Here is a 27,528-nt window from a genome sequence, read left to right on the forward strand (position 1 = left end):
GTAGAGAGAGAGAACAAGATATGCAACCAACACCTAAATGAAAAAAGGAAAGAAATGAACAGAAAATGTACAGAAGACACATAGAACTTGGTAGCACAGTTCAACACTTGTAAACCAAGGACAAAGACTGCCATGTGAAATCATTTTGGTCAAATTTGTTTACTTTCTGGGCACTCACCAGTTCTGGTAAAGGACTCGCACTGGCTGAGACTGAACGTTGCTGCTGGTACCAGTCTTTCTGGAAACAGAAAGGTATTTGTTTACTTTCTGGGCACTCACCAGTTCTGGTAAAGGACTCGCACTGGCTGAGACTGAACATTGCTGCTGGTACCAGTCTTTCTGGAAACAGAAAGGTATTTGGTATTCTCTCAAAAGGGAAAAAGATGTTAACAATTGAGATAAGTCATTTCTCTTCAGGATATTCATGCTAGAGAGAGAATCTAAATGGAGAAAGATACATATCTAGAGTTCCAAAGCATTTAAAAAATAACGAAAAGCTGTATAAAATAATGTTAGTAATGATGGCACACATTTAAAATAGCAATTATCAATACCATATAGAGCAAGCAAATTTTAATACTACTAAATAAAAATGTAGATATTAAATTATATGCATGTGATTGTACATCATATGTATCAATAATATATAGTAAGGTGAGAATATGAGTAATTTTTAAAATTTCTCATTCAATTAAATAATAGAAGAATACAATTAAAAACTTAAACTTTAATTAAGATTAATTAGTAATTTTCAAAATAATTAACAAGAACACTTAAAAGTATTGAAAAATTTTCTTTTCATGAACTCACATTTTTGAAAGTTGTAAAAGAAAAAACTCAATTTTCTTAGTGGTATACCCAGTTTACGAATGAGATAGGTTCTGTAGGTGTGAAAATGTTTCAATATTTGTATTTACAGAAAGGTAATAATAAATACTATGTTTAAAAAATCTGCCTAAGTTTCATTTAGTAGATAAATATACCTGTTTTAACTTATATACAAATTCAACTTAAACCGACAGAACCTGCCTCGTTCGTAACCCAGGGACAACTTGTCATTGCTTTTATTTCTCCAGGGTTTCTTCACAGCTGGCTCATTTGCCAAATTGCAAATAAGCCTGGTTTCTGGTTTTGTATGATGACAACAACATGAGAAAAGCATTTCGGCAAAATGAAGATTTTCTGGTTTCTGTGCCCAAAATCATCTTGATTCCTTTCTGGACAGGGTTAAGTTGTATGAATATGGAGTGAGTGACAACATTTATCAGTGGGTACCTCAGCTTATTTGTTTCATCTAGTGCCTTGGATTACTAATTCATAAAATGGAAATATAATTTCTATTTTTCAAGATTCTTGGGCTAAATGAGATATACCTAGTTCCGGTAACATAAATTTATTTATTTTGCTATTTTACGAATAGAGAAACATATCCAAAAAGTCTCTCATCAAATTCTCTGCCCTGAGAAACAAGAGACCGGCTCTTTCTTCAGGCCTGTTCGAATATTCCAAATGTGGGCCTCCTGCATCTTCATCCTGTTTCCATCTCAGTTGTCTGATCTATAAAATGGAGCTGGTCCAGAAGATTTCTCAAGGTTCTAACTTTATTGGCCCCTAAAACTGAGAGTTACACAACCACATGCATTATTATTCATTTTTTTCCATATTTCATCTTAATAAATGTTTTCCTTGTAGTCACTGAAACATTTATCTCCAGTTAGAAATATTCTCAACCTCTAGTTTATCACTGAGGTAGAATCTTTAAAGATCCAGATATCTAGTTAAAAATTAAAAATAGCCACTGCCTAGATAGAACTATCGGTTGTTTATCAGACATGAGTCATGAGCTATGCTGAGTCAGGTGAGCCTGCGTGGGCTCCAAGGTACAGCTCCATGGCAGGGGTCCCTAGCCACTCCTCCAAATTTTCCAACTCTGTCAGAATTGGGTTCTTTATTTTAAATCATTAATTTATCATTTGTTATAAATAACATATTTGTGTAAGATTCCAATTATACTAGTAAATCCTTTACATGATCACGTTAGTGCCTTGGAAGTCTTCATAAATTCACCATTCTGCCCCTGGATTTGAAAACAGCCTGTTTTATCTGGCCATCAACACAGGAACATTTTAAACTGAAAACAGAAGAGAAAACTGAAAGGAAAGCAAAACTCATTTTCAACAGAGGGACACAGTAACTTGAACAGTCAACACTCAAGTGCTTCTTGAAAGTCAAGCTTTCTTCCCTCAGTGGGAAAAGCAATGATTTGAAGAGAAAACAAAATGTAAAGAGAACATGGAAAGAAGGTCGATGACTCAGATGCCAACATCGCAGCAAGTGAGAAGGGCAGGGAGCATCAACTCGGCTGAGCCGCAACTCCGAGGTCACGTGACTAAACCTTACACTCGAGTCCCGCAAAGAAAGCGGTGTGCTGTAAAGCAACATCGAGATTAAAAACCTCCAGAAGCCTTAGGAACACCTTCCATGCTGATGAAGATGTAATTAAAAAATAGGGCTGAAGAAAATGTGCAGAGTGGACTGGGACAAGGAAAGAATTCACGCATTTTTTTCTTTAACACAATCCTGTTTTGAGGTACATGTCCCTGCACCAGCAGTCTTGGAACAGTAGACCTCTCAGTGGCGGGGTCTTCCAGAGTACACAATATCATGTCCTTATGGTTTCCCTTTTGACAGCAGATATGACCCAATTAGGAAAAGAGATTATATTACAGATTTTATCTTCCTGTAAAAGTCAAAGCATTTTCAGAAAATAAATATAGCATTTTTCCAAGGTGCTTGGCTAAATGAGTTTCAAAAACTGGCAACTGGCAAAATTTTCCCCTTTCCTGTAAATAATCGGTGAAAAGAAAAATAATGGAATGATCTCCTGGCTGGAAACACAAGTACCTGTTAATGCAGATTAAATCTCTAGTATTGGAAGCTGTAAGACTGTGCAATGAATTTTATAAAAGTGTCAACCTTCACAGGAATGACAGATTGGAACTTATATATTCATTCAATTTTGATTATACTCTGCATAGCATTGTGCCAGGTGTGACAGATTCAAGGTGGCTCTGCTAAAACTATCCCTAACTCCATTTCAGTTCTGAACCCATTAAGAAATATAACCTAAAAAAGATACTTCTCAGGATACTGATCCTTTAAGAAATACCACCAGGAAAAAAAAAAAAAAAAGAAAGATAAAGAGAGAGAGAAAAAAAAGAAATCCCATCAAGGCTCCTTGTCCGATTCATAGACACCTATCCTCATTGAGACTACTACAACTACCTAATAGTAGTTCTAGTACACACCAAGTGTTGACCGTAAGTTTTTTTAAATAAAGATACTAATAAAGCAATAGGAAAGATAATTATTACAGTTAAGACTAGAGGAAGGATTATAAAGAAAGGGAAAGAAGAACAATTTGGTAGGAAAAATCTCAAACTGCAGGGCAGCTCTTGGAAGTTATTGCTACATTGATCAGTCCTTCCTGCTCAGTAGAAGTCAAAGAAGTTAATTGTACCGGTGGTATACCCACCGGCCTCAGTCACTGGCTGGAGTCAACCTGAGGTTGTAGCAAAGCCTTAAGGGAAACATTGTCATTTAGCTATGACAGTCAACTATGACACCTGCAGCAGGACATCAGGGTGTTGCATTTCTACGGCTGCCATGCATAGTGTGATGCTATGGTGATAACATATGTTCTTCTCGCTGACTGCAGTCCTGTGAGTAGAGTCATACACCGGTAGAAAACTGTCACGCATTTTCATCTGCAGATATCTTTGTTTCGCCTTCATGCTTTAAATATATTCACTGTGTAACAATACTGTACAGACATATAACTTCTCAGTCCTTTGAAAATATTATTGCATGGTTTTCTAACTTTTATTTTGTAGCAAGAAGTCAGCTTTCCATCTAATTCCCTATTTTCAAGTAAATTATTTTCTTTCTAGTTGCTTTCAAGATGATCGTCTTTGGTGTTCTGCAATTTCACTACAATTGCCAAGGTGTAGCTTTGATTTATTTCTGCTAACGGAGGTTTGTACACATTTCTGAATCGAGGCATTTATTTCTCCTACCAGTTCTGGGGATTTTTTTCCCTTCCACCTCTATTATCATTTTCTGAAGTTTAAGTCAGACTTATATTTAACCTTCTCCCTTCAATTGTTGGGAGGTATCTGGGAATAGAGTTTGCTCAACCAAAGAAAGAGCTGATTAAAAATCAGGTATTCCTAAAGATAGCATACATTGCCTGAAGGAAATAGTGAGGGTTTTGTTTTTAGTACCAGGAATGTATGAGCAGAGTCTGGGCATACAGGAAGAATATCTCATTAATGATACTTAAATATGATAAGGGTGAAATTCTTAAGGTGATCTTTAAGTTCTTCAAAATCTTGAAATTTTATTACTATTTTAATGAAATCATATTTAATACTTTTACTTCTGATGCCTCAAGTGTTGTTAAATACAGTACTTTAAAATAAATCCCATAGTAATATGTGCAAAAGGGCCTACCTTGTCATTCTTTCAGAATCCTGAAATTAATTTAAAATGTTCCAGACAGTTGACCTTGATGTTCAGTCAGCGTGGATTAATGTTGGCATCATAGTACAGTGACCTGTCAAAATTATTTTAGATTGCCTCTGTGTTCTTGTAAAGCTTTAATCACTTGAAAAGCATATATTAAAGAAAGAAATATTTTCCATTTATTGTTCTGTAATTTTTAAAATTGTGGCCTATAGGGTCTTTGAAAGAAAAAGGAAGGTACCAAAAAAAACAAAAAAAAACAAAGAGAAAAATAAAAGAGTTTAATAATATAAATTAACTACTTAGTAATCAGGAAGAACATATACTACACCTGCTGTCCAAATGCCTGCCTTCAAGAAGCGTTTCTCCCACCGCCTGCCCAGACTTCTTGTACTTCCTGGACTCCTCAGGTCATTCACATCACCTATGTTCCCCCATACTACTAAGCTGTCTTCCTTATCATTTTCTTTTCAGACAAAAAAAAGTAAATAAATAAATAGAGAGAGAGCACTTAAAGCAATGCCTGCAGCCAAATAAGGGTACAATAAATGTTAGTATTCCACTTTAACAGAGCTGCAGTATATCCAATTCTTGGGGTGGCTTGCTTATCAGAGTCCTGGGGGCAGTGGCTCCCCATGGTTATGCAGTACACACCTACAGCTGAATAGTGGCCGTGCACTTTAATGGACCTGGCAAAAACTTCTCATATTTTTGTAGAGATGGGAAAAATATTCTCATTACATTAGTCATAAACAAACTCAATAACTATTATGACAACTCTAAACCCCTTCCCAGTAACACTAATTATTATTATATGTTCATTCAAATCAATATGATCTTTATTGATATCTGGGTGTATAGCAATTTAGAGTTTTCAGCAAGTTAAAACTATGAATCTCATGCAAATATAGAATAAGCACAAGTCAGCAATTTTATTTAGTTCAGAAATTAATGGGCAAAGTAGTAAGCTGTAAAAGTTGATTCAAAGAGAATTTGAAGAACATCTATACACTTGTGTGTGTATACTGAGATAAATGTTAATTAATACTAAACAAATTAATATCCCTTAGGTAAAAAAATTGAGATGTTTGTGGTTTTCTTTTCTGCACAGCAGAAATTACTTGTATCTCACTGAACAGAATTCATGTGTATCGCTATTGACAAATATTGTTTACATTACCAAAAGTTCTGTACAAATTAATTTCTAACCCATAAAATTATAAAATAGCCTACAAATAGAAAATCAATTAAATGTGCGCCCTTATATAACGAGATAATCGCCGGAGAGATTCCTAGACAACACCCCCTGAAACCCTTTTTTGTTCATTTCTACGTCTCAACTCAGAGAACTATCAGATTTAGGGATATGAGAAATGAGAATATGGCTGAAGGTGTATGAATTGTAGTGGCCTGCAGCTGTTTTCTCTGCATGTATAAATGAAGGCTGAGTCTCTTTAGTTACTTATTTATATACTTATATTTATCTTCGAGTTAAGTATAGTATTTATCCTTGAGAAACAATTTTGTTTGCTTATATAAATTTTCTGAGTAAATATATTTTTTGTGGGTATTTATTTATGTCTTTAATATGTTGCATGTTAAAAATTCAGGATGTAAGATGGATATAAGTAAAAAATCTTTTCTATAAAGTCCAAAATAGTGTTTATTTTTGAAGCAACCTCAAATCAGCTTATTCCCCATTAATATCCTCTGCTGTGGTAGTTAATATAATAATTTCAGTAATTGCTATCTCATTTGGGGGGATTTTTTTCAGACATTTAAAGAGCCATGACCCATGCTAGTCTATTTTCTTCCTGCTGATTCAACTTGAACTTTTTTTTCAAGCTGTAGTCAAGTCTTGACCTTTTTGTAGGATGAGATGCTTTCTGTGCTTTCTTCCTATCGCTTGTTTCATCCTTGACTCTATTTCAAGGCATTGCTTGGCCCGTATGTACTGATGGGCAGAGTCACTGCAGCCTGCGATGCACAGTTTTGTGTATATACCTAACATTCCAGCTTCTGTCACCTCCAGGTGAAATGAGTAAACCAACTATTTTCCCAGCCTGCACTCTTTCCTTTATACACATAGCTAAAGCACACTGCTTATCACTTTGGATTGTCCAGCCGGGTGGAAGGTAGTAAATCCATCGGACTAGCATTTAGGTGTTTGGAAAGGTGTCCTGTTCACTTCAGAAGGCTAGGCGCTCCAACAGTGTTTAACCAGGGCTGTGAACTTGAGATAGTCAGCACTAGCCCAGCTACTAAACAGAGTGGCTGCTTTTTACCCAGCAACGTTGCTATACTTCTTCATGTACTTAGCTGCCTTGGGAAGCCAGTGTAGAGAAACAATGATTGCTAACTTCATTCATATACCTAACAGTGGTCACCACTGATTCTTTTCGGAGTGGATAAAGCATCAACCTGGAAATGCTGAGGTCGCCAGTTCGAAGCCCTGTTCTTGCCTGGTCAGGGCACATATGGGAGTTGATGCTTCCTGCCCCTCCCCCTTTTTTCTCTCTCTCTCTCTTTTCTAAAATGAATAAATAAAGTCTTTTAAAAAAGAAATAGTTTTTTAAAGAAAGCACCTGTGCAGTGAAAACATCATAACTAAGATTAAAATCAAACATCAGGTTGAGAAATATGCCATGTGGAAAAGCTTCCCCCAACTGTTGCTGACTTTGAAGATAGAGGGAGTATGCATTAGTCCAGGGATGCAGGAAACCTCTGGAAGCTAAAAACAAAAGGAAAATAATTCTGTTCTAGAATACAGGTCTATCAACACTTTGGTCTTAACCCAGTAAGGTCCATTCCGCACTTTTGATTCAAAGAACTGAAACATAATAATGTGTGTTGGTTGCCATCACTAAATTTGTAGCAATTTTTAATAGCAGCAATAGAAAACTAACAAACCAACCATAACTAAATGCATTTACTACTTTGATCTCATCCCTTAAAGTAGAAAGCACACATTCTAAAGAAAAAAAAAATAAGGAAAAGTAAAAGACCTAGCACATCTCAGACATAAAGTTTGAGGTTCTTATCTGAATCCTGGATTCAATAAGAACCATAGAATTCCATCTGAAAAGTGCCCCTCACTAACACTACTTTAGTTGAAAGAAGAGTTTATGCATTGGGCAGACTGCTATAAGGAAGAAGCAAGAAAAACATCTACTTTCTGAATCTCAAAATCATTGGATTTCTATTTCAATACTAAATTAAGCCTTTATTTTCTGTGTAGTTATCTTTTAATTATACCTTTTGGGATAGCTCAGCAGGAGAGACATAATTATAAAGTATGTGAGATGAGAAATTTTTGTTTTTCTTTTTATTTATTCAGTGACAGAGAATGGTTGAAAATTGTCCTCTTACTTTTCTGATATAGTTTTCAGATATTAAATCTGATTTGAATAATACTGCAAAAAGGTTTCTGAGCATTTACCTTGCTCACACATTGAAATCACAGCCCTCATTAAAATATAATCATCAAGTTCTATTTTATACAAGAATGGAAATACACAATGCATTTGTTGTCAATTTACTCTACAAAAAGAAAAGGGATTTATGGGAGAAAGCCTGCATTTTAAGAACAAATTACTGATGCCTTCTAAATATACATATGACAGCACTTTAACAACTATTGAAGACTATGAAAAAGTTTATATTAACAAAACTACAAATGACTCAGACTTCCTTTCAAAGCAATATATTTATTTGATTAATATACATAGGCATATAAATCTTTGAAAAGATAATGTTTTGTGGGCATTGTTGATATGGGTAATATATAATAAAAGATGACCCATTTTATTTGCTGGAGCTTAACAACCTAGCTCATTGATTGCTTATTTCAGATAATAAGCTAGACAGTGCTTAGGGATTTGTAGCACTGGGATGAAAGATGTCCAGCAAACATGTAAGCATTCTGACATCCTTGCTGTCAGCACGACAGGTTTTCACCAGTTTCCTCAGCTGCTTCAAACAATAGATAACTTCATAAATATATAACTGCATTTAGTCAAATGTAACATTTTTAACTGAAGACTTCACTTCAGTAAACACCATCAAATATACACATTTATGTGTCTAGACATGCACATTTATATTTGTGTATATATGTATATATATCCATATGTACACACACACCTCCCCACACCACATATACACACAAATTCCTCAATTAACATTACATGTAATCAGACATGTTAAAGTCAAAATTTATTCCAGTCCTTAAAATACTGTTGTTGGAGGGCAATATGGTCATACAGTGTGGGCAAAAGTAGGTTTACAGTTGTGGGTACACGAAGCAGAGTTTACTCTTTATTATTATTTATTAATTATTGTATTATTTTTCATACAAACAACTCTAAACCTATTTTGACCCACCCTATATAGATAACACTCTCATTCTGTAAAAGGGAATCTCAGAAACAAAAATGTCAATAAAAAGCCAAACTGTACAAATCAGGACTAGAACTCAGGATTCCTTATGCTTATGCCTGCTTTCTTTTCTTTGCTTTATTCTCACTCTGCAAACAAAATATAACATGCATGTATTTTATAAGTGTGTATAGATTTTACATTATTATTTATAAGAATACATCTGGCTCAAAATATTTCATATCTTATAAATCACCTTCCCTTCTTCTCTCCCTCCCTCCCTCCCTCCCTCCCTCCCTCCCTTCCTCTCCTTCCTTCCTTCCTTCCTTCCTTCCTTCCTTCCTTCCTTCCTTCCTTCCTTCCTTCCTTCCTTCCTTCCTTCTCTTGCTTTTTCTCTCTCTTTTTTTTCTTACCTCTTTTTCCTTCATCCATATGTTAAGTAAAATTTAATAAATTCACAGTTGTAGAATTTATGCAAATTAGTAACTAAATGTTTCAGATAGTCTTTTATCTGTTTAAGTCTTTTAAACAAATCTCATCTAAGGCTGATTTAAAAATCGCATATTTTCTAGTGTGCTTTAAAAAGCAAGACAAACTAAGTCTTCCTGATTTTTTTTTTTTAGATACATATATTACACCATAGTGGGTAGGTTACTATGCTCCAGAGGGAGGAAAACAATATGCTTTTCTGAACCTCTTCTGAAATTTTTCTTCTGGCATTTCTTTTTGCTTCTCTTCATATCACACCCAATCTCTAGAAGCATGTTTTGTCCCGTAGATGCCATAATAGACATATACAACTGCATATATGTATCTTGGCCAATTTGATTATCCACTAAGGTTGCCTATGTCTATCCCAGATGGTTTGATGTTTCAAATCAAATCTGATTTAATAATGTCCCCATATGTAAGTTTTTTTATTAGCACTAATCAATTATATATATAAATAAAATGCCTTTTTATTTTTATACTGAAAATCATATATAAAACATAGAGACTGTCAAATTAGTTTAATTGTATGAGTAGCCCTTTTAAAGCCAAAGTCCACAGAGGAATGTTGTAGAAACAGAAGAATCAGCCTCAGGAAATCTCAACGCTGTTCACATACTTTCTGACCTCTCTTCCTATACGCACACCCCATGGCAACAGCCTTTAATCACTCTTCCCACCTCTGTTTGTTTCTCTCACTCTCCCACCACTGCTCTGCTCTTTCCTTCCCAAACCCTCCTCATCCCTCAATTCAATGTTTATGGAACACATACTATATATGTGCCAAGTCCTGGAGTTAGAACCCTGAATCACACACACGAGTGTTGTTTCTCAGGGAGCCTTTCTTCTGTGGCGGTAGTAAAATAGTATATGTCTAAATTAAGTACCCTAATAAAAAGAAAGCAGAATAAAGATTAGAGTGCAGTTAATGAGCCAAATGACTTCTGAGGGGCTCAGGGTGGCCTGCGTAATATAGAGATTCAAATAAGGAAAACTAGTGAGGATTTATCTGTCTTACCTTTGTAGAGAACTGATCTTCCTGGTCTTAAGCGTACCAAGGAGACGCTGGAGAGGTGGGTTTCTAACTAGGTTTTTTCCAAGACCCAGACATACAAGGAAAACTTCACTCATGGTGACTTACCCCAGGGACCTTTGAAGGGCATAACAGCCTATCTGTCCCTTTTAGGTAGAGATGGTGTTGACTTACACTACCTGCGAGACTGCCCCATTTGTGTTCTGGACCTCAGCAATATCTGTCCCTTTTAGGTAGAGATGGTGTTGACTTACACTACCTGTGAGACTGCCCCATTTGTGTTCTGGACCTCAGCAATATCTGTCCCTTTTAGGTAGAGATGGTGTTGACTTACACTACCTGTGAGACTGCCCCATTTGTGTTCTGAACCTCAGCAATCCAACAAAGGAAATAACCTGTCCTAGAAAGACCAACATTCGATGAAAGAGTGGCCAGAACAAGCAGAACACATCTCCAGAGAAGTAAAGATCCTGCGAGATAATATGATGACTTGATTTAAAATAGCAAGAGTATATAAAGACAGCATAGCAAACACTTAGAAAAAGAATGTTTATAGATCAACAATATCATTTATCAACAGAACAAGTCAGGAGATGAGTTGAAAAAGAGGAGGTTTACTACTCAAATGTGTGTCCTGGAAAATGAAGTGCAAGAAATAGCTCAGTCAATTAGGGTATTATCTTGAAACGATGAGGTTCCAGGTTCGATCCCCAGTCAGGACACACACGGGAAACAACCAGTGAATGCATGGCTGAGTGGAACAACAAATAAATGCTTCCCTTACCCCTCCCCTCTCTGTCCCTTTTTCTCTCTGTTTCTCTAAATATCAATTAATAAAAAAAAGAAAAAAATTAACCTCTGGCCAGATAACTGGATTGGCTGGAAGATTTTTCCCCAAGCTCAGAGGTTGCTGGTTTGATCCCTGGTCAGAGCACATAAAGGAGTAACTCGATGTTTTTGTCTTTCTCTCCCTACCTCTATCTCTAAAATAAAAATAAAGAAATATTCCAAAGCACAGAAGAAAAACTGACAAAGAAATCAAACCAAACCATGAAGGAAAAGAAAAGACTCTTAGAGGATATAACAGAAGACTTAATATACGATTAAAAGAGCTACCAAGAAGAGAAAAGCGACAAATAGAGGGGAGTCAATAGAAAGACAAATGATAGGAAATTTTCTTGTCTGAACTAAAAACCTGATGCCACAGATAAAATGGGCTTTTAGAGCTCCAGGCCAGATGGATGAGAAAAGGGACCTAAAGACATCCTGTAAAATTTCTGAACTCTCAGAGTAAAGTAAAGAAAAAAAAAAGACGAAAAATGTTGTAAAATTTAGAGCAAACAAAGAGGCAAAGGGAAAAGGTCAGAATCCTCATCGGCAGCAGTGGGAGCCAGGGTGCATACTAACCTCTGTGAGAAAAACAGTGTACTTAGAGAATCCTAGACCCGTTAAGATTTTATTTCATTTCAGGGCTAAAGAAAAACATTTGAGAAATAGAAACCTAAGGATGACAGAACAGGACAAAGAGAGGCAGCTGTAGACACACACACAAATGCGTGTGTGTGTGTGTGTGTGTGTGTGTGTGTGTGCGCGCGCACGCGCATGTGTGAGAATGATATGAGGTCAAACGTGTGATACAGTTATTTTCTTATTTTAATGCCCTCTTGACCTAGTTTTGAGGCACTGGCTAGAAGCTGGTCGGTTTCCCTTCTTCAACTACTGATTAGTCCACAAGGCAACAACTTCCCTTATCTGGTTCTCACACTCTGGACCACTACACACACCTGCCCTAAGTTCCCCACGGACACAGGGACTAGACAACGAGGGGCAGTCCGTATGCCCTAGAGCCCAGAGACATTATTTTAAGGAGCCGGGCTCCACAGGTACAGCAAAATCTAGGTGACCACTTGCCACATGTAAGCTTCAGTTTGTTGTTCCCTTTCCCTGACGCAGGCCCTGAGTGGCCAAATCATAGCTCCCTCCCAGTCGGAGCTATAAGTAACGAAAGAGTCTGTCCTTTTTTTGAGTGTCATTATACTGTATTCTGCCACCAAAAGAATCTTTAGATCTTATAAAGCAAAGTGTAAGAGTGCAATTTATTTCTGAATAAGAAATTCTTAAGTAAAAATGATGTGCTCTATAGCAGTAGTCCCCAACCCCGGGGCCACGGACTGGTATTGGTCCGTGGGCCATTTGGTACTGGTCCACAAAGAAAGAATAAATAATTTACATTATTTTCATTTTATTTACATTTAAGTCTGGACGATGTTTTATTTTTAAAAAATGACCAGATTCCCTCTGTTATATCCGTCTAAGACTCACTCTTGATGCTTGTCTCGGTCACGTGATACATTTTTCCGTCCCACCCTAAAGGCCGGTCTGTGAAAATATTTTCTGAGATTAAACCGGTCCATGGCCCAAAAATGGTTGGGGACCACTATTCTATAGGAAATTCTAATAATATTCTAGAGTGAAAAGTTCAAAAGTATCTAAAGCCTTCAAGTCAAGAGTGACTGAGTACTATTGGAGATTTTGTGAAGTGAGGGTTGGCAAGGTAGGGGAGACCTAGAGCTCTGTTTTAGGTATATCAAATGTCAGCTACCTATTGAACATCCCAGTATATATGTCAAATAAGCAGTTGGATTTTTTAATCTGGAGCTCATTCTACATCTGGGAAGCCGCCAGTGAATGCTATGTGTTAAGGAGCCATAAAACCTGAGATTACCTGAAGATGCCATGGGAAAGAATGACCCCAGGGCAGACCATCATTTAAAGGTGGAGAATGGAAGAGAAGGAAGATCTAATGAAAGAGCCCAATGGGAAGGCTCCTAGGAGACAGGGAGAAATCTGGAGAGTATGGTATCCCTGGAGCCAGGTGAAGAAAGCCTTTAAAGAATGAGAGAGATTAACTCCATCACATGCTGCAGAATATCGAATAGGGCTAACACAATGAACTGGGCAATGCATTTAAGCACATAGAGGTCTTCAGTGGAAGTCATTTCAGTATGGTGTGGACAAAATCCAACTGGAAAAGTTTCTAGAAAGAACAGAAAATAAAAATGGAAAGTGAGAGAGGCAGAAAACATAGATAATGTTTTCAAAGGGTTTTGACCTGTGAGAGCAATGAAATCAAGCAACAGCTGGCTGGCAATGTAGGCTCTAGGCAGATGGTCTGTTTTGTTTGAAGATGAGAGCTAGTTCATTTATTCTGATTTAAAGGATTCTAGGTGGGAAGTGGAGAGAAGTATTGAGAAAGAGAAAGAGAGAGAAAGGATTTTTGTAGGAACATAACATTGAATAGGAAGCAGTAGATGGTATTCTATACATAAATGGAGTGATCAACATGGAAAAGCAGAAGCCGTTCATTGTTATAACCCAAGAAAAGACTGATTCTATGGGTCCAGATGCAAGTAGGTCGTTGGGTAGAAGAAGAATGAGAACATTCTTTTCTGGTGGTCTTACTGGTTAAATAAGAAGCATGTTCATCTGCTGAGGTGAGTTAGTGAAGGGCTTGTTGATGGTTTGAAAAAGAGGAGATATGAGAATTAGATGAGTTTACTGATTAGAGAAAGAAGTAGTTGAAGATCAAGTGTTGAGGTCCAAGTAGAGATTTATGATAATCACTCACTTATTATGACTTTCTTTTCAGCGCTGATTGGATTAGTCAGAGTGCCCAGGACAGAACAATGAGAAAGTCAGGAGCCTGGCTGGGGAAGATGAGAATTGAGGGCATGCCCCAATCCAGCCTTCAGGATCTTTTGTTCTTATGTAGCTCCTCCCTTTCCCCAACTTCTCAAAATTCTATTGCATGTGAGCTTAAAAAACTGCCAGAATTTCCCATGAAAGATAGAAAATAATAGAAAACTTCCAGACAAAGCCAGACCCTTTCTAAACAGGCAGAATGAGACAAAAAGTCTGAAACAGTCTATATATAGCTTAATAATTTTTCTGACTTTTTCTTTATTATTATTTAAGCTTTAACTTCTATACATTTTAACAATGTGGAAATGGAATTAAAATGCTATGGTAAACCCTCGCATTTAGGTATTATTTATAAATACGATATTAACTATTCTCAGGCAATAACTAATTAATTAAACTATAATTTTAATTGGCATAACAGAAAACAAATGTATCCAAGTTTATGACCTGGTACTGTAGACCACATCAATTTAGAAGCCAGGAAGGAGTTGCTTATGAAACTATTATTTTGGCTATAAAAATGCATATATATAGGCAACACTTGTTTTGTTGTTGTTCGTGACTGGGAATTGATTATAAAATATGGGCTGGAGGTCCTACGTAGATAAACTCAATATGCTCAATGATAACTTTCTAAAACACACATTTACCTCCTATTTGTTTTAAAGTTCTACTTATCATTTAGAAGTCTACTGGATACTCTTAATTATATCTTTCTTAACATCTAAATTGGGGAAATATAATAATTATCACTACAGGGCACTGAGAGCTGTTTTAACTTATTAACTCAAATGATGATATATAGAGAGGATTTTAGAAGCAATGTGCTTCATTCATTTTTTTTTAAACCTTGTAGCATAAAGAAGTAATATACAAATTATTTTTATTTAGGTATAACATAAGCAAGAAATGAGGAAACAAAGAGGTAGCCAGAGTCATTTGCAACTGTCTAGCCAGGAATTTAAAAGACAAAGGCTCTTTATACAAATAATGAGTTCAACTCTTACTTGACTTAATCTCTCTTCTCTAGGGTAGAAAATCGCTTCTAAAACTCTTTATTAGTATAGAAAACCAGACTATTTGGCTGGACCATGTTTCAGTCCTTGGTTGCTTGGCATGATTTGGTCACCCTGACTGCCTTCCTTGTGTTGTGTTCTTTGTCTAAGAAAATGAGCTGCCCAGAAAGACTGGCCAGCTTCTCTCAGCAGTGTGCTACAGCTAATTGTTTCATCAGTCATAATCTCCAAACACCCTAAAGTAACCGACAAACAGTGCATGGCAGCGCGATGAGATTTCAACACTGAAAGAATACTTGCTAGAGAATGAAGCTCCAAATTAAATAATAACAAAATAAGATACAGTATGTAATGAGAGGGTAAGATATATGATTTAAGTTTATTTAAATTGTTCTTGAGAAGAGAAAGGAAAATAGGAACCTGTCCAAATCCATTTCTGTGGTCATAAACACAATATGACAAATGTTCTACCTTCAAGAAAACATCTTGTGCTGAACTTTCCACTGAAATAGAAATGAGCTCGCATGCTTGTGTTCGTACTCATCTATGGCACTGTGTATTCACAGGCCATGTCGTGCCAAGTTTGACTGATGCTTCCATTAAGGTGCCTTGTGCTGGCATTATGTGTTCCCATTTTTACCTAGACAAACAATTGATTTCTTTTAATATAGAAAAGCAAAAAAAAAATATAATATGTAAATGACATAATCTTCTTTAAACTAAAATCCTTCGATTTATAGACATACTGAATAGTTTTGCAACAACTTCCCTAGTTTCATATTCAGGGAAGAAGAGAGAAGGGAGCAAACAAAGCCAAATAGCCGTTGAGAGCTATATCGTGGGTACTATGTTTTACAAACACATGAAGCAGTCTGGTTCTTTCCAGCCTCTGCCCTGCCTGCATCCTGTCTGGATGCCCCCTTCCCTAGGACTATGGTATGGTATGGCTCTTTCTCTTCCTTTCTTCAAGCCTTTGCTAAAGATCTCATCCCCTCACACAGATCATCCCTGATCATCCTATCTAAAATGGATACTACTTTTCATTACTCTCTATTCCTTTTTTTCTTCTTCTTCATAGTCCTGTCACCATTTGGCATATTGTATATTTATGTGCTCTTGTTTATTGTTTCTTCCTCCCCACCCCCCTGGCCCCACTATAATGAAATAATTGCTAGAGCAAAGATCTTACCTATTTTACCATCTGCTGTATCTCCAGTACCTAGAACAAAACTTAGTTCATATTTGTTGGATAAATTAATGGGTTCTTCATTCTCCTCTAAGTATCAGTCAATCAATGTTCTTTCCTTGGAGTATTTAGTAAACTTTCTGATTAGTTGATTAAATCCTTTGTAGTCCGGAAATTGAATCCCACAGTCTGTTTTACTCTAACTCTGATGTCATTATACAACGCCTACTTAGAAGTCAGAGGAAGAAAAGGCGGAAAGTAAGTTTGTAATAAATCATACAAGACAAACACTGGAATCAGTCACCTCCCACAAAGGACTGTGGCTTGGGAATGTTCACATAACAAAGATATTTATTCATTTCATCTTTAATCAACCCCTATTTACTTGTGATACCTCTCAGGTATTTAAGAAGAGATGTTGGGAAGGCAATAGAATTTAAATCCTCAAGTTCAGGAGAAGTCCAGACTTAAGATAAATGTTTGAGAGTCATCAGCACTTTTATGATATTTAAAGCCGTGATTTGCGTGAAATCATCAAAATAAGCAACAGCACTGGAAGTCTCTTCCCCCTGGCCAAGACCGAAAACAGGAGGCTCCTGGCCAAGGCTACAGAGCTCAGTGTTCAGTATTCACTGGACACCAGGCAGACATCCCCTTCAGAATTTATCCCTCTTAAAGAAGCTGGTTGGGCAGGTACAACTCTATGACACTTAGAAAAACCCTTTTTGTCCTTCCCAGTTTAGGGGCTTCACTGCCCCCCTCTCAGAGTCCCCCTCATCACCAAACCTCCTCTAACTTTGAACAAGTCTAGCTTAATCACTGAAATAAGTCTAATGTCTCCCAAAATGATAATTTTAAAAAGCCTCTTTAGAGATTTTCTTCTGGGAAATCTATATAACCTGAAATTTCTCTCTTCTGCCAAACAGATACACAAAAAGACTTTTATCTGTATCCCTGGAATTTAGACACTTTTAAGATGAAGTGTCCTGGGGAAGGACAAAGCAGTGGAGATGTGGCTTCCTCAAATTGATCACCCTGCTGCACTAGCATTATAAGATGTAATCACAGGGTAAACAGGAGTCAGATTTAAAACTATTATACTTTGTTTAGTTTTTTTTTCTTCCATAAAGTCTTTATTTTTATTGAATTAATAGTGAGGACATTGGATAATAAAATTAGACAGGTTTCAGGTGTACAATTCTATAATATGTCATCTGTATATTGTATTGTGTATTCACCACTTCAAGTCAAGTCTCCATCTATCACTGTTTATTCCCCTTGTTTAGTTATTCTTAACTGCCTTTTTTACAGCTCTAAATTTCAGAAGGTCTGCAGATTAGGGAGGTGGTTCTTCTTACTCACTGCTAGTTGACTGTGAGTCCGAAATACAGAGCCATGGTCGTGGACCAGCAATGATTTCTGAAAGCAGGAAGTGTGGGTTTTAAGGCTCCATGGTACCACATACATTACAGTAGAATACATCTTCCAATTATACTCAATTCCACATCAACTTCAAGACCAGCCTGACCAGCGGTGGTGCAGTGGATAGAGCATCAGACTGGGATGCCGAGGATCCAGGTTTGAGACCCCAAGGTCGCCAGCTTGAGTTGCAGACTCATCTGGTTTGAGCAAAAGCTCACCAACTTGTATCCAAGGTTGCTGGCTCAAGCAAGGGGTTACTCAGTCTGCTGAAGCCTGCAGTCAAGGCACATATGAGAAAGCAATCAATGAACAACTAAGGTGTCGCAATGTGCAAGGAAAAACTAATGATTGATGCTTCTCATCTCTCCGTTCCTGTCTGTCTGTCCCTGTCTATCCCTCTCTCTGACTCTCTCTCTGTCTCTGTAAAAAAAAAATTAAAAAAAAAATTCAAGACCAACTTTATTCTATGCAATGTGAAAGATAATCATTATTTGCGTTAACAAAACTTGTAGCAAATTAGATGGATAAGTAAAATAAATGAACATTGTTAAGAAAAAAGGCAGAGTACAGTAAATAATGTAAGAAAGACAGAATCTGCTTCTGCAGAGAGAAATAATCATAGCAGTCCAGGAAGGAAGAGAAAGGCAGCATTTGAAACCAGCCTTAAGTGAATTTCAAACTCTAGGTCTTGACCCTTTAGTGAGAGAGAAAACAAGTAATTGAGTATGGGCAGTATTTTAAAGAATCAAATCAAATTGAAAAGAAAAGAAAATGTCAGAGGGCATTATAAATAGTATTATTTCCTCAAATTCTAGTTTCAAAATATATCTGTCTGTGTACCTTAATCATAATGTAAAATACATTCTTTTCTATTGGTCTTGACTAAAATATGTATAAGAAATATTTATTAATCTTGCATGGAATATAACACATGAAAATGAGAGATGATATTTCAAACAGGTAACATCTTAAAGCACAGATAGAAGAAAGATGTTGATAGTGCTATAGAGCTGACGAGTTGTCCAATTTAATGAAGTCATTGAACAACTGAGAGAACAATGGGAGTTAAAAACATGTAGATGTCTTGAGAAAATAAAATTAAGCATCTCAAATATAAAGTGTCCAGAAATAGACATTTTCTTCCTGCCCCAATCCTATTTTCTTTTAGTTATATAGTCTTTAATAACTGGCACTGCACACTCATTTACACAAGCAGAAAAACTAAAAGTCATTTTTGGGTCATTACTTTCTGTCATTCACCTCCCACACTAAGTCATCAAAAAGTCCTTTTAGTTACTTCCAAAAACTTTTAAATTATCTACCTCTTTCCAATGGTGCTATCACAATGGTCCAAGCTGCCATTATCTTTCACCAAGACTCTGCCAGTCATTTCTTAATTGACATTTCTATATCCAATATGTGCCTTTATCTCTGCCACAATTTAATTTTTACATATCCAGGAAGCTCTGCTGACCAATATGGTAGCAACAAGCCATATACGGCTGCTTAAATTTAAATAGATTAAAATTAAATTAAATTAAAAATTTAATAACTTCATCCCACTGGCCACAGTTCAAGTGCTCAATGGTTACATATTGTGTCCATTGTGGCAATCCCACTGGACAGTGAAGAGGAGAACATTCTTGTAGTTACATAGAGTGTTACTGGATAGTGTTATTTCAAAACATCGGCCAGATTATACCATCTTCCTGCTCAAAAACCTCCCCTGATTTCTCTTTACAGCTAGAATAAAACCCCTAATTCATACTACAGCCTCCAAGTCTTACACAATATTTTTTCTGTGTTTTGCTCCAAAGCTACCATTTGTCATTTCCATTCCTCCAATTGCTGATTTATTTTTTCTTCCTGTTTCAAGTCAAGATCGACCTTGAGACTTTTGCATTTGTTCTTTTCTTTGCCCAAAATATTCTCTCCCTAGTAATCTTCCTTCACACAACCATTCTCTTTAAATCCCTTAGATGGAAGATTAGATTGCCCCCTCAGCTGACTGTCATAGTTATTTTCACATAGCATCAATTTGTGTATACCAGTCACCACAGTCAACGTAATCTGGATTTATGTAATTTATCAGTATGTTTATTGTTGGATGTGTTTATAAATTGTCTAGCTTCCCTACTGAAATGCAAGCCTGTTGTCAGCCTTGCTCATTACTGTATCTCAACACCAAGTTAAGCTCTCAATAAATATTAGATGAGTAAGTAAACCAGAAGGGAGAGCTAAATGTATAGAATTAGTGGGGAAAGAGTTTTGAAAACATGATATACAATGGGCTACATGGAGAAATGGAATATTTGTAAAGAAAAAAAGACATGATCAAATGTATGGTTTTGAAAGATGAATCTGATAACTCTTTATATGCAGTGTGGAAATCAGAAATGGGTAAAGATTTCACATTGTATTGCATTGAGAGAAGCTGAGTGAGCGGTATAGGACTTTATTTTTATTTTTTGCAACTTTCTGCAAGTTTATGACAATTTCAAAATAAATAGTTAAAAATAAATTGTGTTTGAGGGTTCCTAAGTTGAATACTAAATTGTAGTGCTCCTAATTTATGACCGAAATTATGAATGTAATGAAATAGAGATTTATGTAAATCAATACATAAGGGGGAAATGCACAATATACCTTAATCTAGCATGTTTTGCTTTACTCATTTGCATAATGGGGCCTTTCTATTTAAATATTTTATTATCATACTCATGTTGAGGAATTCACACTTTAATAACCAGTGATTCACAAAATACTGGATAGGCCATTGCTATATCATACATGTATTAATCAGTAGCAGTCACCTGTAGATACAAGCTGTCACTGATGGCTTGGTGTCCATGTCACATTCTCTCAGCTTACCTCAAATTTAATTTACAATGTCACTTTGCACTGACAGCATTTGACCTCAAAGGCACTATGCATCTTTCTACCTTCTCTGAAGCCACAGGGAGCCTACTGGGCCACATGCAAGCACAGCTCAGATTTGCAGGGTGTTCATTCTCCTAGGAGCAGTCCTCAAGAAGATGACACAGGTGCTAGCGGATCAATAATTTACTTTCTACCCTTCAGAAAGAAACTTCTGGTAAATGTTCTGTACTTTTCTCAGGAGGGCTCATTGGCTTCAAACCCCCATTTCCCATAGCAGCAACCTATATAGTTGAGTCTTTATTTTTCATCCTTTCAGCTTCCTAGAATTCCCTAACTACTAAGCCAATTACTCTTACCCAGATTCTTGTCTCAGCCTCTGCATTGGGAGGGACTCATGCAAAGTTGGGTACAGAAGCAGTCCTGGGAAGTAAACCCTTGCTTTCTAGGATGGAATGCTGAGATTGGATCACAGCCACCGAGGGCAACAAAGATAGCAGTGCTGATGGAAAGCGACATGCTCTAGCATCACAATCCTTCCACCTCCAAGGAAGCACAGAGAGAAGGGATAGCATTAGGTGGTCCAGTAGCCCTAGCATATGAACTAGATGGGAGCTAGAGAACTTATAAGGATTGTGTATTGGAAATTTTTTTAAAAATCTGTCTTGGAATGTTCCAAAGAAAGAGGAGGCAGAGAGAGATAGAGAGAGAGAAAGAAAAATGATAGACTTAGATTAATAAACCATCATCTCAGGTCTTTGTGTCAATGCTCTTTGTCCTAGATGAAGCATTTAAAGAGATTCTTATCTTTCACAGCATTGGGTTATATTGTATTAAATACCCAGCCCAAGATTTCATTGAAAGATCAGCAGAGCCACATAGAGTACTGAACTGCTGCTTTACCGGCCTTCTACTCTGGAGTCTGGGCTTTACTAAAGACAGAGGAGAGGTAGGATCTCCAGATATGGTATACAGGGTGGGGCAAAAGTAGGTTTACAGTTGTTCACATGGAAAATAATATGTTAATCAATAAATAATAATGCTGGAATAAACTGTTTCATGTACTCACATCTATAAACCTACAAATAAAGTTACCCTGTATTTGTGTGGCTGTGTTTGAACACCAGAGACTTCATAGTATTTCTTATTCCACTGAGTTAGCAGAAGCAATCCTCTCTCCCTGACTAGTGCCAAGACCAGCTTATCTCTGTCTGGATGTCTTAACGGACCTTATTGATAGCAGATGCTTCATCTACAGCAGATGCCTTACAAGACAATGCTTGTCCTTTCTAGGTCTGCCCCATCTTCTTTTATGCCATGAAGGCTCATAACTAGAGCCATGTCTCAGAAGAGACCAAAGCAGGAAACACTGTGCATGCTCTGGAACTACGACTGAACACATACTCACTAAGTTGGGACCTGACCAATATGTACTGGCAGGGAACAGGGGATCAATACGGAGGTGGATCCAGGGAGGCTGGACTGGAGAGGGGGGAGCTTTAAGGTTGGATAGAAGAGAATTTACTGATGTGGGGTCTTTCCCAAGAGAAAAATGCTGAAGTTTGCTTAATCTCTCACCTGCTTACCTGGCTAGATTCATAGCCCAAAATGTTCCATACTTGTTTTTATCTTCTTTTTTTTTTTTTTTTTTTTTTTTTTTCTGAAGCTGGAAACAGGGAGAGACAGTCAGACAGACTCCCGCATGCGCCCGACCGGGATCCACCCGGCACGCCCACTAGGGGGCGACGCTCTGCCCACCAGGGGGCGATGCTCTGCCCCTCCGGGGCGTTGCCATATTGCGACCAGAGCCACTCTAGCGCCTGAGGCAGAGGCCACAGAGCCATGCCCAGCGCCCGGGCCATCTTTGCTCCAATGGAGCCTTGGCTGCGGGAGGGGAAGAGAGAGACAGAGAGGAAAGCGCGGCGGAGGGGTGGAGAAGCAAATGGGCGCTTCTCCTGTGTGCCCTGGCCGGGAATCGAACCCGGGTCCTCCGCACGCTAGGCCGACGCTCTACCGTTGAGCCAACCGGCCAGGGCTTGTTTTTATCTTCTAATTGTGTTCATGTTTAAAATTTTCCTGAAATGCTTAAAAAAAAAAAAAAAAGTAGTGTCCCACTCTTTGTGCTTCATTATCCTCAATGTTTGTCTTTGCCCTTGGATCAACTTCCTTCCTTGTTTTAAAAGGTTCCAAATGTTAGGTTCACAATTAGAAGATCCCATTGGTCCCATGGGATCTTAAAGAAGAAGATTTAGAGATGTTTCTGCATGGCCGGGGTTTAATAGGCTTGTATCCACACCAAATATTTAATATACACACAGACCATTTAGAGTTGGCTATTCATGTATGGATTTCAGTCTGTCTTACTTTATGCTTGTAAAAGAAATCTGTGAAACTATGTTGTATTGGTCACACTGCATTTTCAGTGGATTGTTGGGTTACCATCTAGAACTAAACTATAAGAGAAACTCATAAATGAAGAATATCCTAGTGAATACATAATGTCTTCTTAATTTCTCCTTTGTGTAAATTTAGATTTATATATCTTAAAGTTTTTTATAGTAGTTATACTGAATTTAGCTGTTCTGTATAGTATAAAGTATCTGACTTCATGATCATTTTATAATATTTAGCAATGTTAAAATTATTTCATACGTAAATACACGAGTTATCAGAAACAGTACTTACTGTTAAATTCTAAAGACAAAAACACATACAAATCAATCTATGGGTCTCCATTTCCACAAAGTAGATTAAATGAAAAAGTAATATGTTTATTTTTACTTTTGCTATTTATAAAACTATTCTATTCAACTTATACATAAGAAAGTTAGTCAAAAGTACTAATTCATTTTCTTTCTCCTCAATGTTCTTGAGTTGCTTAGTTCAACCAGAGTAGAAGATTTACCTCTTTAGTGTAAAGAATCACATTCCACTGGTTGCAACAACCCTAAACCAACCTATGTTATAAGGAGAATTAGTTAGCAATCGCTTTAGTCAACCACTTCAAGTCTGAATGTGGACAGTTTTAAATTAGTTAAAGATAATTATCTCTAAAGATTCATCTGAATAAATCCTCCACTTCATCTTCTAATTCAGTCATGACTAGCCATGAAAAATTGCTAATCTTAATGCTTGGTTGATTTTTTTGAAGCTAGAAAAGCATTCTAAATTTGAGACTGTTTTTTGCTTTTGTACATATAAAGGAGGTTATTCACATATGCTTAATTAAGTGCAGGGACACCACAAAGTACTATTTACTTAGACATAATCTGTCAGCTTTACAGAATTTTAGTACTGAAAGCTCCTTACCTATGGAATTCAAAATCCTTTATTTTACAGAGGACATACTTGTCAGTTAGTAAGTGACAGAGCTGAGATCAAACCTCATTCTCCTGAGTTTAACCTGGGCTACATTATGGTCATATTCTGTTCAGTCACAAAAGTAATGTTTTCCACAATAATTCCAAGACCACTATTCTATAAATGTTAACAATATTTCACAAGAAAGGATCCATGGACAAATAATTTATTCTGGGAAGGGCACGGTCAAAGATACCTAGTTTTCTCTTTTGGGCAACAACAGAGCCTTTCATTTGCTCCTGTAGATTGTGGGCGTGTACTTCAGCCATGCATGCACTAGAATTAATTGTTTCACAAACTTAACTGACCTCATGGTTCTTGTTTTATCATGTTTTTTGCATGTTTGTTTATTGATGGCTTTAAGTTATTTTTTAATCAAAACACAGAGCATAATAATAGCATGCAATGCTATTTGTATCACTTAGAATTTAATGTGCTCCACATTAGAGAAAAAAGTAAAAGAGACTTAAACAAAATAGTATTTTTATTTTTCTCTCAGGCAAAAGGAACCTGAAATATGTCACCAAAACTGTGAGTTCCCAGAGTCCTCAGGACTCATGCTCCTTCCATCTTTCTGTTTTACCTTCCTGCCTGTGGCTTTTATCTGTAAGGTCAATTCATAATCCAGATGGGAGCCACATTTCTGCCATTTTGTCCGCAATCCAGGAAGCAATTGAGTCAGCTTCTTTTTCAGCAGCATTTTCACAAAGCCCACATGACTCATTTGTTAACAATCGGCCAGAACCACTTGAAAACGATTTCTACTTTAGATGAGTACACTATATCCCCAAATAAAATTTGGATTCTGCAACTAAAGAAGGAATAAAAATGTGTAAGCACTTAACAAGCAGTCTTTCCTACAGAGTTCTGGGGCAAAGAGAAAGGGGGAGAGAGAGGGGTGGAAACAGGAAGTAGAAAGAAGGAGGAGGAAGAAGACAGAGAAGGAAAAGTATATAGTTGTTGTCTTCAATACATTTAAAAATACACACTATTAGCCTGACCTGTGGTAGCGCAGAGGATAAAGCATTGACCTGGAATGCTGAAGTTCCCAGTTTGAAACCTCAGGCTTGCCTGGTCAAGGTATATATCAGAGTAGATGCTTCCTGTTCCTTCCTCCTTCTCTCTCTCTCTCTCTCCCTTCTCTAAAATGAATAAATAAAATCTTTTTCTAAAAATACATATTACTGACATAATGAGTCCCTGGAGGTAAAGAAGCACTTTGTTTACTGCAGAGATGGTTAATGGTTACCATTCTTGTCAAAACGCAAATGTCTGTTTAAACAGAGCTCAGATTTTGACTGATGTCTTCCAAAGGCTCAAATGCATGACATTTCAAATCGTCTTCCTAGTAGGCCCTCACCTTACTCACCACACCTTGCATACATTTACCATCTGCATCCATTATCATAATGAATAAAACAAATAGGTGACAGTTCAATTATGAGATGTAATAGGGCCAAAGAGGGGTAATTTGTAATTGCATCAGAAAATTTGGTTTTTGACAGTTTATAGCATCCTGAACCAAAGCACTTGCTGATTGCCAACTACTTTTCTAACTTAAGCTAGATTAATCTCAATAAATAGTAGAGAAAATGAAAATATCAAGGGAGAATTAAACTTTGGTTTATGCAAAGGTTTTCTGTCAGTTCTCATAAGCATCCAAAAAGGGAAGCAAATTTAATCCAATCTCAGTTTTCTTAGAGATAAGACATAAGCTGTTCACAAGTGCTCTAAATGGATCTCTTTGGAGTAAGTATTCATGTATAATTAATGAAAATATTAGTGCATTTTTCTCTGATAAAATCAGAGCAATTGAGTTCATTGGGGGCAGAAATCACAGCATTAATCACCAAAGTGTATTTGGAAGGAGGTGATTAATGTCTACACTAGTGTGGTTTCAGTTTTGGATCAGACTCTGGGACTTTTATCTTGTCAGTTGTGTTAAAATCACTTATACATTTTCGATTTCTTCAGAGGTCTGAGGGTAGTAGGGAAGAGAGACAAGAAAATAAAGGAATGAAATATTTCCTGAGCTGAGCTATGCATTTTATGTTAAATGTTCCATAAAAATTTTCATATTTCTCTTCCGTAGTTAACTTATGAACATGTGTATTAGTCCTATTTTACAGACAACAAAAATGTAGACAGAATAAGTTCTTTCTGAATCCATGGAGAAGCAGGCTGCATTGCTCTGGTCACCCTGGTTCCAAAGACGTTTTTCTTCTCACTCCCTCTCACCCGGCAGGTTTAGGGTTTTTACTTCCTCGGGAGAGTTATGCATTTACTTATTAGTTCTTAAAAACAAACAAGGCAAGGGCTGCAAGAAGAAAGAGGAGTTACATTTCTCAGCAGTTTTAAAAACTATATTTAATTCCTTCTGAAAAGTGAAGTGAAAAATGCTGAATTTGGTAGCTTTGGAGCCAACATGATTAAAATGGACTCCACAGCAGCTCCAGGGCGGGGCTGTATGGGTGCCCTGGGCTTCCTAGAGTGGTTTTCAAAATAAGAGTTCTTCACCCTAAAGATTAAACGAGCAGTTGACTGAAGCAGAAGAAGAGAGAATCCTTGTAGATATGCTTTTGGGGCAGTGGTGCCGATGTGGGGACTTTGGGAATCTGAGGCGTGGTAGGAAGGATAAAGAATATTTGTAGTTACATAACTGAGCACTGTAGAGAAACACAATGAAAAAGCATTTAGTCACAGGGTGAGCTTGCCAGAAAGCCATTAGGAATTTACTTTCCCCTTCCATTTTCCTGAAGGAAAAGAAAAAAAAAAAAAAAGAACTGAGCCAATTTCTGTTGAAGAAAAAACATTGCTCACCTCCTTTTTGTTCTTGCTGCCTAATGGGCTACTTCGGAGGAGCTAGGAATAAGAAGAAAATAGACCAAAAATGGTCAGGTCACTTTCTTTGGAATAAGCACAATCTTTGAGTGTAGCTTCTCTGGGCATCCTTGAGGCCTTTGGTCTTTTGATTAAATACAGTGATGCCTCCATTTTCCTCGATAATCCATCCAAAAACAATTGGTGAAATCCAAACCTACAAAACCCGAAAACGGAGGCAACTATTTCCATATGAATCAATGTAAATCCAATTACTGTCTGCAGTAATCACTTACATGTAATTGCAGTATTAGCATGCGCAATCAATAAAAAAAGCACATAAACACGGGAAAGCAATGGAATTGTTTGGCTAGACACGTGGGGTGATGCTAACAAGAGAAATAATGCCACATTGAGCAGGAAAAGGCATGGGTCGCCCTTTGTTTTTGCAAAATTAGCAGCAAGGTCATGTGGGCACGCCGACAAAATCTGAGACAAATTTTTCACGGAAAAATCAACAAAAACCAAGGTATTACTGTATATCTGCTTTAAAGGTCGTCTGAGCACTGTGTCAATATTGATGCACCTGGAGGTACGTGGGACGTGGAAGAGAGAGCAGTGTGTGAAACTCGCCCACTCCAGAACCTTCCTACCTGGTTTAAGGATTTACTCAAGTCTGAATTTCAGCAAAACTGAAACCTGAGGTAAGGGGGGGGGGGCAG

This window comes from Saccopteryx leptura, chromosome 4, assembly GCF_036850995.1.
Source record: "Saccopteryx leptura isolate mSacLep1 chromosome 4, mSacLep1_pri_phased_curated, whole genome shotgun sequence".
Taxonomy (NCBI): Eukaryota; Metazoa; Chordata; class Mammalia; order Chiroptera; family Emballonuridae; genus Saccopteryx; species Saccopteryx leptura.